Source organism: Phocoena phocoena, chromosome 14 (genome assembly GCF_963924675.1).
Source record: "Phocoena phocoena chromosome 14, mPhoPho1.1, whole genome shotgun sequence".
Lineage (NCBI taxonomy): Eukaryota > Metazoa > Chordata > Mammalia > Artiodactyla > Phocoenidae > Phocoena > Phocoena phocoena.
Window position 1 is genome coordinate 27,230,842 of NC_089232.1, and position 14,329 is coordinate 27,245,170.

Below are 14,329 nucleotides of genomic sequence, written 5' to 3' on the forward strand. Positions count from 1 at the left end.
AGGGCCTCCAAGTATTCAGAGCAGAGCGTTTTCTCACGGCAGCTCACACAGGGGCCAGGACGAGGTCTTCTGGGCACTTGGGACTCACCGGAAATATTGTCCTGAGGCTCTTGGAGGAGTCTGGAAGTGCGGCTCTCCTCAAGGAACGTGCAGTGTGCTGCCCATCACTCGGCAGGCACAGAGGGCCTCCGAGGGATCAACCAATGGGCCTCCAAGTTGCTCCGCCGGCCCCCAGGGGTCTGGAGGTACTCAGTGAACTTGGAGGGAAAACGATGCATAAGCCGAGAGGCCTGGGAGTCCCCAAAAGGGTACTTCCTTTAAAATAAAGCCTATAAGCGACTAAGAACGCACGGAAACAGCCGCACGTCTCCCTTTCTGCACGGCTGCTAAGGGCCTAACCTGGCGGCAAGTTTTCACCTTGAGATTCCCTTTAGCTCTAGAGCTTGTCAGGCGGACCACCACCGCGGCCACGGAAGCACCTGGTTCAGACAGAGCAAACTCCTAGTTTTCCCCGAAGCAGTCTTACGGTGTTTACAGGCCTGTCAAGAGCAGGCAATGTCAGGGAGCTTCAAGGCAGCATGAAAGCAGCCTTCCAAATGGGAAAGCAAGGCTACTCCCAGCAGGCCCCCGTTCCCGTGGGCACACTCAGCATACACCCCTGTGGTTTCTAAGAAGTCCAAAGGGACACAGGTTACCCTGTGGTTCCTTCCCTGAATCAACTCCTCCAAGTGGGGTGTTCTGCATCAAGGAAGCTGCCTCGACCAAGGAACGCCGCAGCAGCTACGCCTCTGGGCCTGTGGCTATCCAAAAGCCTGCAGTGCCACAGGAAGAACAGAACTGAAATTGCAGTAGGTACGCAGGCCCACCTTCTCTAGGAGGCACGGTGACTTCAGGCCGGAGGTCCTAGGTGGCATGCGAAGACGAGGGTTAATCTGAGTGCCGCTCGACTAGGGCCATGCGTGAGAAGACTTCCACGCCAGGTGGGACGTGCCAGAACGGTGTTCCCGAACGTGTGCGAGTGCCTGGGAAATGAAGCTGCTCCAAAAGAGAGTGCAGTGCGTTTCCCTACGCTCGGCAGGCACACAGTGCCTCCGGAGGGCTACTGGCCTGGATGCTGATTAGCAGACCCACGGGGTCCTGTGGGTACTCAGTGTTCCTGCCGGGAGCAGGGTGCCCACGCGAGCCTCCTAGGTGTCCAGAAAACTGTGCTGCAGTTAGAGACATGCCGAGCAGGGGCCACGGCCTCATGGAAACTGCTGCACGCCTCCGCTTCTGCACGGAAAGCAGGGCCTTACCTCCAGGCACGCGTTCATGCTGGGTGCCCCTTTAGCGCCACAGCGTGGAAAGCTGCTGACTTCTCCTCGAGCAGAGTGGCTTTAGGGACGAGGTCCTCGAAGTAGTCAGAGCAGAGTGTTTTCTCACGGCGGCTCACGCAAGGGCCATGACAAAGACTTCCTGGGCACTTCGGCCTCGCCAGAAATGGGGGCCTGAGGCTGTCCGAGGACTCCGGAAACGTAGCCCTCCACAAGGAACCTGCCGTGTGTTGCCCGTCACTCGGCACACTCAGAGGGCCTCCACCGGACAGACCAAACGGGCCTCGATGTTGCTCGGCCGGCCCACGGGGGTCTGGAGGTACTCGGTGACCTTGGAGGGACAATGATGCCCCCCCGAGAGGCCTAGGAGTCTTCAAAAGGGTACCTCCTTTAAAATGAAGCAGAACAGCGACCAAGAGCTCCTGGAAGCAGCTGCACGCCCCCCCTCTCCGCCCGGCCACTCGGGACCTAAACTGGAGGCTAGCTCCCCCCTTGAGTCTCCTTTTAGCTCGGGAGCTTGTCAGGCTGACCACCACCGCGGCCATGGAAGCACCTGGTTTAGACAGAGCAAACTCATTTTTTTCCCCCAGAAGCATTCTCACAGGGTCTACAGGCCTGTCAAGAGGAGGGAACGTCAGGGAGCTTCAAGGCAGCATGCACGCAGCCTTCCAAATGGGAAAGCAAGGCTACTGCCAGCAGGCCCCCGTTCCCACGGGCACACTCGGCATACACCCCTGGGGTTCCTCACGAGTCCAAAGGGACACAGGTTACCCTGAGTTTCCTTCCCTGAATCAACTTCTCGAAGTAGGCTGTTCTGCATCCAGCGAACTGCCTCAGCCAAGGGACGCCGTCGCTGCTCCTCCGGGCCTGTGGCTATTCAGAAGCCTGCAGTGCCACAGGAAGGACGGGACTCAAATTGCAGTAAGAACGCAAGCCGACTTTCTCCAGGAGGCACGGTGACCTCAGGCAGGAGGTCCTAGATGGAATGCGAAGCCGAGGGTTTCTCTGAGTGCAGCTCAGGCTAGGGCAGTGCGTAGGAAGACTTCCACGCCAGGTGGGACGTGCCAGAACGGTGTCCCCGAACGTGGGCGAGCGCCGGGGAAATTAAGCTGCTCCACGCGAGAGTGCAGTGCGTTTCCCTGCGCTCGGCATACACAGAGGGGCCCCAGAGGGCTACGGGCCTGGATGTTGCTTAGCAGAGCCAGGTGGGCCTGGGGGTACTCCGTGTTCCTGCCGGGAGCAGGGTGCCCACGCTAGCCCCCTAGCTGTCCGGAAAACGGTGCTGCCGTTCAAGGTACGCCGAGCAGAGGCCACCGCCTCACGGGAAGTGCAGCACGCCTCCGCTTCTGCGCGGCAAGTCAGGGCCTTACTTCTCCAGGCGTGTGCTCGTGCTGGCTGTGCCGGTAGCGACACAGCATGGGAAGATGCTGACTTTCTCCTCGAGCAGGGTGACTTCAGGGACGAGGGCCTCCAAGTATTCAGAGCAGAGCGTTTTCTCACGGCAGCTCACACAGGGGCCAGGACGAGGTCTTCTGGGCACTTGGGACTCACCGGAAATATTGTCCTGAGGCTCTTCGAGGAGTCTGGAGGTGCGGCTCTCCTCAAGGAACGTGCAGTGTGCTGCCCATCACTCGGCAGGCACAGAGGGCCTCCGAGGGATCAACCAATGGGCCTCCAAGTTGCTCCGCCGGCCCCCAGGGGTCTGGAGGTACTCAGTGAACTTGGAGGGAAAACGATGCATAAGCCGAGAGGCCTGGGAGTCCCCAAAAGGGTACTTCCTTTAAAATAAAGCCTATAAGCGACTAAGAACGCACGGAAACAGCCGCACGTCTCCCTTTCTGCACGGCTGCTAAGGGCCTAACCTGGCGGCAAGTTTTCACCTTGAGATTCCCTTTAGCTCTAGAGCTTGTCAGGCGGACCACCACCGCGGCCACGGAAGCACCTGGTTCAGACAGAGCAAACTCCTAGTTTTCCCCGAAGCAGTCTTACGGTGTTTACAGGCCTGTCAAGAGCAGGCAATGTCAGGGAGCTTCAAGGCAGCATGAAAGCAGCCTTCCAAATGGGAAAGCAAGGCTACTCCCAGCAGGCCCCCGTTCCCGTGGGCACACTCAGCATACACCCCTGTGGTTTCTAAGAAGTCCAAAGGGACACAGGTTACCCTGTGGTTCCTTCCCTGAATCAACTCCTCCAAGTGGGGTGTTCTGCATCAAGGAAGCTGCCTCGACCAAGGAACGCCGCAGCAGCTACGCCTCTGGGCCTGTGGCTATCCAAAAGCCTGCAGTGCCACAGGAAGAACAGAACTGAAATTGCAGTAGGTACGCAGGCCCACCTTCTCTAGGAGGCACGGTGACTTCAGGCCGGAGGTCCTAGGTGGCATGCGAAGACGAGGGTTAATCTGAGTGCCGCTCGACTAGGGCCATGCGTGAGAAGACTTCCACGCCAGGTGGGACGTGCCAGAACGGTGTTCCCGAACGTGTGCGAGTGCCTGGGAAATGAAGCTGCTCCAAAAGAGAGTGCAGTGCGTTTCCCTACGCTCGGCAGGCACACAGTGCCTCCGGAGGGCTACTGGCCTGGATGCTGATTAGCAGACCCACGGGGTCCTGTGGGTACTCAGTGTTCCTGCCGGGAGCAGGGTGCCCACGCGAGCCTCCTAGGTGTCCAGAAAACTGTGCTGCAGTTAGAGACATGCCGAGCAGGGGCCACGGCCTCATGGAAACTGCTGCACGCCTCCGCTTCTGCACGGAAAGCAGGGCCTTACCTCCAGGCACGCGTTCATGCTGGGTGCCCCTTTAGCGCCACAGCGTGGAAAGCTGCTGACTTCTCCTCGAGCAGAGTGGCTTTAGGGACGAGGTCCTCGAAGTAGTCAGAGCAGAGTGTTTTCTCACGGCGGCTCACGCAAGGGCCATGACAAAGACTTCCTGGGCACTTCGGCCTCGCCAGAAATGGGGGCCTGAGGCTGTCCGAGGACTCCGGAAACGTAGCCCTCCACAAGGAACCTGCCGTGTGTTGCCCGTCACTCGGCACACTCAGAGGGCCTCCACCGGACAGACCAAACGGGCCTCGATGTTGCTCGGCCGGCCCACAGGGGTCTGGAGGTACTCGGTGACCTTGGAGGGACAATGATGCCCCCCCGAGAGGCCTAGGAGTCTTCAAAAGGGTACCTCCTTTAAAATGAAGCAGAACAGCGACCAAGAGCTCCTGGAAGCAGCTGCACGCCCCCCCTCTCCGCCCGGCCACTCGGGACCTAAACTGGAGGCTAGCTCCCCCCTTGAGTCTCCTTTTAGCTCGGGAGCTTGTCAGGCTGACCACCACCGCGGCCATGGAAGCACCTGGTTTAGACAGAGCAAACTCATTTTTTTCCCCCAGAAGCATTCTCACAGGGTCTACAGGCCTGTCAAGAGGAGGGAACGTCAGGGAGCTTCAAGGCAGCATGCACGCAGCCTTCCAAATGGGAAAGCAAGGCTACTGCCAGCAGGCCCCCGTTCCCACGGGCACACTCGGCATACACCCCTGGGGTTCCTCACGAGTCCAAAGGGACACAGGTTACCCTGAGTTTCCTTCCCTGAATCAACTTCTCGAAGTAGGCTGTTCTGCATCCAGCGAACTGCCTCAGCCAAGGGACGCCGTCGCTGCTCCTCCGGGCCTGTGGCTATTCAGAAGCCTGCAGTGCCACAGGAAGGACGGGACTCAAATTGCAGTAAGAACGCAAGCCGACTTTCTCCAGGAGGCACGGTGACCTCAGGCAGGAGGTCCTAGATGGAATGCGAAGCCGAGGGTTTCTCTGAGTGCAGCTCAGGCTAGGGCAGTGCGTAGGAAGACTTCCACGCCAGGTGGGACGTGCCAGAACGGTGTCCCCGAACGTGGGCGAGCGCCGGGGAAATTAAGCTGCTCCACGCGAGAGTGCAGTGCGTTTCCCTGCGCTCGGCATACACAGAGGGGCCCCAGAGGGCTACGGGCCTGGATGTTGCTTAGCAGAGCCAGGTGGGCCTGGGGGTACTCCGTGTTCCTGCCGGGAGCAGGGTGCCCACGCTAGCCCCCTAGCTGTCCGGAAAACGGTGCTGCCGTTCAAGGTACGCCGAGCAGAGGCCACCGCCTCACGGGAAGTGCAGCACGCCTCCGCTTCTGCGCGGCAAGTCAGGGCCTTACTTCTCCAGGCGTGTGCTCGTGCTGGCTGTGCCGGTAGCGACACAGCATGGGAAGATGCTGACTTTCTCCTCGAGCAGGGTGACTTCAGGGACGAGGGCCTCCAAGTATTCAGAGCAGAGCGTTTTCTCACGGCAGCTCACACAGGGGCCAGGACGAGGTCTTCTGGGCACTTGGGACTCACCGGAAATATTGTCCTGAGGCTCTTGGAGGAGTCTGGAAGTGCGGCTCTCCTCAAGGAACGTGCAGTGTGCTGCCCATCACTCGGCAGGCACAGAGGGCCTCCGAGGGATCAACCAATGGGCCTCCAAGTTGCTCCGCCGGCCCCCAGGGGTCTGGAGGTACTCAGTGAACTTGGAGGGAAAACGATGCATAAGCCGAGAGGCCTGGGAGTCCCCAAAAGGGTACTTCCTTTAAAATAAAGCCTATAAGCGACTAAGAACGCACGGAAACAGCCGCACGTCTCCCTTTCTGCACGGCTGCTAAGGGCCTAACCTGGCGGCAAGTTTTCACCTTGAGATTCCCTTTAGCTCTAGAGCTTGTCAGGCGGACCACCACCGCGGCCACGGAAGCACCTGGTTCAGACAGAGCAAACTCCTAGTTTTCCCCGAAGCAGTCTTACGGTGTTTACAGGCCTGTCAAGAGCAGGCAATGTCAGGGAGCTTCAAGGCAGCATGAAAGCAGCCTTCCAAATGGGAAAGCAAGGCTACTCCCAGCAGGCCCCCGTTCCCGTGGGCACACTCAGCATACACCCCTGTGGTTTCTAAGAAGTCCAAAGGGACACAGGTTACCCTGTGGTTCCTTCCCTGAATCAACTCCTCCAAGTGGGGTGTTCTGCATCAAGGAAGCTGCCTCGACCAAGGAACGCCGCAGCAGCTACGCCTCTGGGCCTGTGGCTATCCAAAAGCCTGCAGTGCCACAGGAAGAACAGAACTGAAATTGCAGTAGGTACGCAGGCCCACCTTCTCTAGGAGGCACGGTGACTTCAGGCCGGAGGTCCTAGGTGGCATGCGAAGACGAGGGTTAATCTGAGTGCCGCTCGACTAGGGCCATGCGTGAGAAGACTTCCACGCCAGGTGGGACGTGCCAGAACGGTGTTCCCGAACGTGTGCGAGTGCCTGGGAAATGAAGCTGCTCCAAAAGAGAGTGCAGTGCGTTTCCCTACGCTCGGCAGGCACACAGTGCCTCCGGAGGGCTACTGGCCTGGATGCTGATTAGCAGACCCACGGGGTCCTGTGGGTACTCAGTGTTCCTGCCGGGAGCAGGGTGCCCACGCGAGCCTCCTAGGTGTCCAGAAAACTGTGCTGCAGTTAGAGACATGCCGAGCAGGGGCCACGGCCTCATGGAAACTGCTGCACGCCTCCGCTTCTGCACGGAAAGCAGGGCCTTACCTCCAGGCACGCGTTCATGCTGGGTGCCCCTTTAGCGCCACAGCGTGGAAAGCTGCTGACTTCTCCTCGAGCAGAGTGGCTTTAGGGACGAGGTCCTCGAAGTAGTCAGAGCAGAGTGTTTTCTCACGGCGGCTCACGCAAGGGCCATGACAAAGACTTCCTGGGCACTTCGGCCTCGCCAGAAATGGGGGCCTGAGGCTGTCCGAGGACTCCGGAAACGTAGCCCTCCACAAGGAACCTGCCGTGTGTTGCCCGTCACTCGGCACACTCAGAGGGCCTCCACCGGACAGACCAAACGGGCCTCGATGTTGCTCGGCCGGCCCACGGGGGTCTGGAGGTACTCGGTGACCTTGGAGGGACAATGATGCCCCCCCGAGAGGCCTAGGAGTCTTCAAAAGGGTACCTCCTTTAAAATGAAGCAGAACAGCGACCAAGAGCTCCTGGAAGCAGCTGCACGCCCCCCCTCTCCGCCCGGCCACTCGGGACCTAAACTGGAGGCTAGCTCCCCCCTTGAGTCTCCTTTTAGCTCGGGAGCTTGTCAGGCTGACCACCACCGCGGCCATGGAAGCACCTGGTTTAGACAGAGCAAACTCATTTTTTTCCCCCAGAAGCATTCTCACAGGGTCTACAGGCCTGTCAAGAGGAGGGAACGTCAGGGAGCTTCAAGGCAGCATGCACGCAGCCTTCCAAATGGGAAAGCAAGGCTACTGCCAGCAGGCCCCCGTTCCCACGGGCACACTCGGCATACACCCCTGGGGTTCCTCACGAGTCCAAAGGGACACAGGTTACCCTGAGTTTCCTTCCCTGAATCAACTTCTCGAAGTAGGCTGTTCTGCATCCAGCGAACTGCCTCAGCCAAGGGACGCCGTCGCTGCTCCTCCGGGCCTGTGGCTATTCAGAAGCCTGCAGTGCCACAGGAAGGACGGGACTCAAATTGCAGTAAGAACGCAAGCCGACTTTCTCCAGGAGGCACGGTGACCTCAGGCAGGAGGTCCTAGATGGAATGCGAAGCCGAGGGTTTCTCTGAGTGCAGCTCAGGCTAGGGCAGTGCGTAGGAAGACTTCCACGCCAGGTGGGACGTGCCAGAACGGTGTCCCCGAACGTGGGCGAGCGCCGGGGAAATTAAGCTGCTCCACGCGAGAGTGCAGTGCGTTTCCCTGCGCTCGGCATACACAGAGGGGCCCCAGAGGGCTACGGGCCTGGATGTTGCTTAGCAGAGCCAGGTGGGCCTGGGGGTACTCCGTGTTCCTGCCGGGAGCAGGGTGCCCACGCTAGCCCCCTAGCTGTCCGGAAAACGGTGCTGCCGTTCAAGGTACGCCGAGCAGAGGCCACCGCCTCACGGGAAGTGCAGCACGCCTCCGCTTCTGCGCGGCAAGTCAGGGCCTTACTTCTCCAGGCGTGTGCTCGTGCTGGCTGTGCCGGTAGCGACACAGCATGGGAAGATGCTGACTTTCTCCTCGAGCAGGGTGACTTCAGGGACGAGGGCCTCCAAGTATTCAGAGCAGAGCGTTTTCTCACGGCAGCTCACACAGGGGCCAGGACGAGGTCTTCTGGGCACTTGGGACTCACCGGAAATATTGTCCTGAGGCTCTTCGAGGAGTCTGGAAGTGCGGCTCTCCTCAAGGAACGTGCAGTGTGCTGCCCATCACTCGGCAGGCACAGAGGGCCTCCGAGGGATCAACCAATGGGCCTCCAAGTTGCTCCGCCGGCCCCCAGGGGTCTGGAGGTACTCAGTGAACTTGGAGGGAAAACGATGCATAAGCCGAGAGGCCTGGGAGTCCCCAAAAGGGTACTTCCTTTAAAATAAAGCCTATAAGCGACTAAGAACGCACGGAAACAGCCGCACGTCTCCCTTTCTGCACGGCTGCTAAGGGCCTAACCTGGCGGCAAGTTTTCACCTTGAGATTCCCTTTAGCTCTAGAGCTTGTCAGGCGGACCACCACCGCGGCCACGGAAGCACCTGGTTCAGACAGAGCAAACTCCTAGTTTTCCCCGAAGCAGTCTTACGGTGTTTACAGGCCTGTCAAGAGCAGGCAATGTCAGGGAGCTTCAAGGCAGCATGAAAGCAGCCTTCCAAATGGGAAAGCAAGGCTACTCCCAGCAGGCCCCCGTTCCCGTGGGCACACTCAGCATACACCCCTGTGGTTTCTAAGAAGTCCAAAGGGACACAGGTTACCCTGTGGTTCCTTCCCTGAATCAACTCCTCCAAGTGGGGTGTTCTGCATCAAGGAAGCTGCCTCGACCAAGGAACGCCGCAGCAGCTACGCCTCTGGGCCTGTGGCTATCCAAAAGCCTGCAGTGCCACAGGAAGAACAGAACTGAAATTGCAGTAGGTACGCAGGCCCACCTTCTCTAGGAGGCACGGTGACTTCAGGCCGGAGGTCCTAGGTGGCATGCGAAGACGAGGGTTAATCTGAGTGCCGCTCGACTAGGGCCATGCGTGAGAAGACTTCCACGCCAGGTGGGACGTGCCAGAACGGTGTTCCCGAACGTGTGCGAGTGCCTGGGAAATGAAGCTGCTCCAAAAGAGAGTGCAGTGCGTTTCCCTACGCTCGGCAGGCACACAGTGCCTCCGGAGGGCTACTGGCCTGGATGCTGATTAGCAGACCCACGGGGTCCTGTGGGTACTCAGTGTTCCTGCCGGGAGCAGGGTGCCCACGCGAGCCTCCTAGGTGTCCAGAAAACTGTGCTGCAGTTAGAGACATGCCGAGCAGGGGCCACGGCCTCATGGAAACTGCTGCACGCCTCCGCTTCTGCACGGAAAGCAGGGCCTTACCTCCAGGCACGCGTTCATGCTGGGTGCCCCTTTAGCGCCACAGCGTGGAAAGCTGCTGACTTCTCCTCGAGCAGAGTGGCTTTAGGGACGAGGTCCTCGAAGTAGTCAGAGCAGAGTGTTTTCTCACGGCGGCTCACGCAAGGGCCATGACAAAGACTTCCTGGGCACTTCGGCCTCGCCAGAAATGGGGGCCTGAGGCTGTCCGAGGACTCCGGAAACGTAGCCCTCCACAAGGAACCTGCCGTGTGTTGCCCGTCACTCGGCACACTCAGAGGGCCTCCACCGGACAGACCAAACGGGCCTCGATGTTGCTCGGCCGGCCCACGGGGGTCTGGAGGTACTCGGTGACCTTGGAGGGACAATGATGCCCCCCCGAGAGGCCTAGGAGTCTTCAAAAGGGTACCTCCTTTAAAATGAAGCAGAACAGCGACCAAGAGCTCCTGGAAGCAGCTGCACGCCCCCCCTCTCCGCCTGGCCACTCGGGACCTAAACTGGAGGCTAGCTCCCCCCTTGAGTCTCCTTTTAGCTCGGGAGCTTGTCAGGCTGACCACCACCGCGGCCATGGAAGCACCTGGTTTAGACAGAGCAAACTCATTTTTTTCCCCCAGAAGCATTCTCACAGGGTCTACAGGCCTGTCAAGAGGAGGGAACGTCAGGGAGCTTCAAGGCAGCATGCACGCAGCCTTCCAAATGGGAAAGCAAGGCTACTGCCAGCAGGCCCCCGTTCCCACGGGCACACTCGGCATACACCCCTGGGGTTCCTCACGAGTCCAAAGGGACACAGGTTACCCTGAGTTTCCTTCCCTGAATCAACTTCTCGAAGTAGGCTGTTCTGCATCCAGCGAACTGCCTCAGCCAAGGGACGCCGTCGCTGCTCCTCCGGGCCTGTGGCTATTCAGAAGCCTGCAGTGCCACAGGAAGGACGGGACTCAAATTGCAGTAAGAACGCAAGCCGACTTTCTCCAGGAGGCACGGTGACCTCAGGCAGGAGGTCCTAGATGGAATGCGAAGCCGAGGGTTTCTCTGAGTGCAGCTCAGGCTAGGGCAGTGCGTAGGAAGACTTCCACGCCAGGTGGGACGTGCCAGAACGGTGTCCCCGAACGTGGGCGAGCGCCGGGGAAATTAAGCTGCTCCACGCGAGAGTGCAGTGCGTTTCCCTGCGCTCGGCATACACAGAGGGGCCCCAGAGGGCTACGGGCCTGGATGTTGCTTAGCAGAGCCAGGTGGGCCTGGGGGTACTCCGTGTTCCTGCCGGGAGCAGGGTGCCCACGCTAGCCCCCTAGCTGTCCGGAAAACGGTGCTGCCGTTCAAGGTACGCCGAGCAGAGGCCACCGCCTCACGGGAAGTGCAGCACGCCTCCGCTTCTGCGCGGCAAGTCAGGGCCTTACTTCTCCAGGCGTGTGCTCGTGCTGGCTGTGCCGGTAGCGACACAGCATGGGAAGATGCTGACTTTCTCCTCGAGCAGGGTGACTTCAGGGACGAGGGCCTCCAAGTATTCAGAGCAGAGCGTTTTCTCACGGCAGCTCACACAGGGGCCAGGACGAGGTCTTCTGGGCACTTGGGACTCACCGGAAATATTGTCCTGAGGCTCTTGGAGGAGTCTGGAAGTGCGGCTCTCCTCAAGGAACGTGCAGTGTGCTGCCCATCACTCGGCAGGCACAGAGGGCCTCCGAGGGATCAACCAATGGGCCTCCAAGTTGCTCCGCCGGCCCCCAGGGGTCTGGAGGTACTCAGTGAACTTGGAGGGAAAACGATGCATAAGCCGAGAGGCCTGGGAGTCCCCAAAAGGGTACTTCCTTTAAAATAAAGCCTATAAGCGACTAAGAACGCACGGAAACAGCTGCACGTCTCCCTTTCTGCACGGCTGCTAAGGGCCTAACCTGGCGGCAAGTTTTCACCTTGAGATTCCCTTTAGCTCTAGAGCTTGTCAGGCGGACCACCACCGCGGCCACGGAAGCACCTGGTTCAGACAGAGCAAACTCCTAGTTTTCCCCGAAGCAGTCTTACGGTGTTTACAGGCCTGTCAAGAGCAGGCAATGTCAGGGAGCTTCAAGGCAGCATGAAAGCAGCCTTCCAAATGGGAAAGCAAGGCTACTCCCAGCAGGCCCCCGTTCCCGTGGGCACACTCAGCATACACCCCTGTGGTTTCTAAGAAGTCCAAAGGGACACAGGTTACCCTGTGGTTCCTTCCCTGAATCAACTCCTCCAAGTGGGGTGTTCTGCATCAAGGAAGCTGCCTCGACCAAGGAACGCCGCAGCAGCTACGCCTCTGGGCCTGTGGCTATCCAAAAGCCTGCAGTGCCACAGGAAGAACAGAACTGAAATTGCAGTAGGTACGCAGGCCCACCTTCTCTAGGAGGCACGGTGACTTCAGGCCGGAGGTCCTAGGTGGCATGCGAAGACGAGGGTTAACCTGAGTGCCGCTCGACTAGGGCCATGCGTGAGAAGACTTCCACGCCAGGTGGGACGTGCCAGAACGGTGTTCCCGAACGTGTGCGAGTGCCTGGGAAATGAAGCTGCTCCAAAAGAGAGTGCAGTGCGTTTCCCTACGCTCGGCAGGCACACAGTGCCTCCGGAGGGCTACTGGCCTGGATGCTGATTAGCAGACCCACGGGGTCCTGTGGGTACTCAGTGTTCCTGCCGGGAGCAGGGTGCCCACGCGAGCCTCCTAGGTGTCCAGAAAACTGTGCTGCAGTTAGAGACATGCCGAGCAGGGGCCACGGCCTCATGGAAACTGCTGCACGCCTCCGCTTCTGCACGGAAAGCAGGGCCTTACCTCCAGGCACGCGTTCATGCTGGGTGCCCCTTTAGCGCCACAGCGTGGAAAGCTGCTGACTTCTCCTCGAGCAGAGTGGCTTTAGGGACGAGGTCCTCGAAGTAGTCAGAGCAGAGTGTTTTCTCACGGCGGCTCACGCAAGGGCCATGACAAAGACTTCCTGGGCACTTCGGCCTCGCCAGAAATGGGGGCCTGAGGCTGTCCGAGGACTCCGGAAACGTAGCCCTCCACAAGGAACCTGCCGTGTGTTGCCCGTCACTCGGCACACTCAGAGGGCCTCCACCGGACAGACCAAACGGGCCTCGATGTTGCTCGGCCGGCCCACGGGGGTCTGGAGGTACTCGGTGACCTTGGAGGGACAATGATGCCCCCCCGAGAGGCCTAGGAGTCTTCAAAAGGGTACCTCCTTTAAAATGAAGCAGAACAGCGACCAAGAGCTCCTGGAAGCAGCTGCACGCCCCCCCTCTCCGCCTGGCCACTCGGGACCTAAACTGGAGGCTAGCTCCCCCCTTGAGTCTCCTTTTAGCTCGGGAGCTTGTCAGGCTGACCACCACCGCGGCCATGGAAGCACCTGGTTTAGACAGAGCAAACTCATTTTTTTCCCCCAGAAGCATTCTCACAGGGTCTACAGGCCTGTCAAGAGGAGGGAACGTCAGGGAGCTTCAAGGCAGCATGCACGCAGCCTTCCAAATGGGAAAGCAAGGCTACTGCCAGCAGGCCCCCGTTCCCACGGGCACACTCGGCATACACCCCTGGGGTTCCTCACGAGTCCAAAGGGACACAGGTTACCCTGAGTTTCCTTCCCTGAATCAACTTCTCGAAGTAGGCTGTTCTGCATCCAGCGAACTGCCTCAGCCAAGGGACGCCGTCGCTGCTCCTCCGGGCCTGTGGCTATTCAGAAGCCTGCAGTGCCACAGGAAGGACGGGACTCAAATTGCAGTAAGAACGCAAGCCGACTTTCTCCAGGAGGCACGGTGACCTCAGGCAGGAGGTCCTAGATGGAATGCGAAGCCGAGGGTTTCTCTGAGTGCAGCTCAGGCTAGGGCAGTGCGTAGGAAGACTTCCACGCCAGGTGGGACGTGCCAGAACGGTGTCCCCGAACGTGGGCGAGCGCCGGGGAAATTAAGCTGCTCCACGCGAGAGTGCAGTGCGTTTCCCTGCGCTCGGCATACACAGAGGGGCCCCAGAGGGCTACGGGCCTGGATGTTGCTTAGCAGAGCCAGGTGGGCCTGGGGGTACTCCGTGTTCCTGCCGGGAGCAGGGTGCCCACGCTAGCCCCCTAGCTGTCCGGAAAACGGTGCTGCCGTTCAAGGTACGCCGAGCAGAGGCCACCGCCTCACGGGAAGTGCAGCACGCCTCCGCTTCTGCGCGGCAAGTCAGGGCCTTACTTCTCCAGGCGTGTGCTCGTGCTGGCTGTGCCGGTAGCGACACAGCATGGGAAGATGCTGACTTTCTCCTCGAGCAGGGTGACTTCAGGGACGAGGGCCTCCAAGTATTCAGAGCAGAGCGTTTTCTCACGGCAGCTCACACAGGGGCCAGGACGAGGTCTTCTGGGCACTTGGGACTCACCGGAAATATTGTCCTGAGGCTCTTCGAGGAGTCTGGAAGTGCGGCTCTCCTCAAGGAACGTGCAGTGTGCTGCCCATCACTCGGCAGGCACAGAGGGCCTCCGAGGGATCAACCAATGGGCCTCCAAGTTGCTCCGCCGGCCCCCAGGGGTCTGGAGGTACTCAGTGAACTTGGAGGGAAAACGATGCATAAGCCGAGAGGCCTGGGAGTCCCCAAAAGGGTACTTCCTTTAAAATAAAGCCTATAAGCGACTAAGAACGCACGGAAACAGCCGCACGTCTCCCTTTCTGCACGGCTGCTAAGGGCCTAACCTGGCGGCAAGTTTTCACCTTGAGATTCCCTTTAGCTCTAGAGCTTGTCA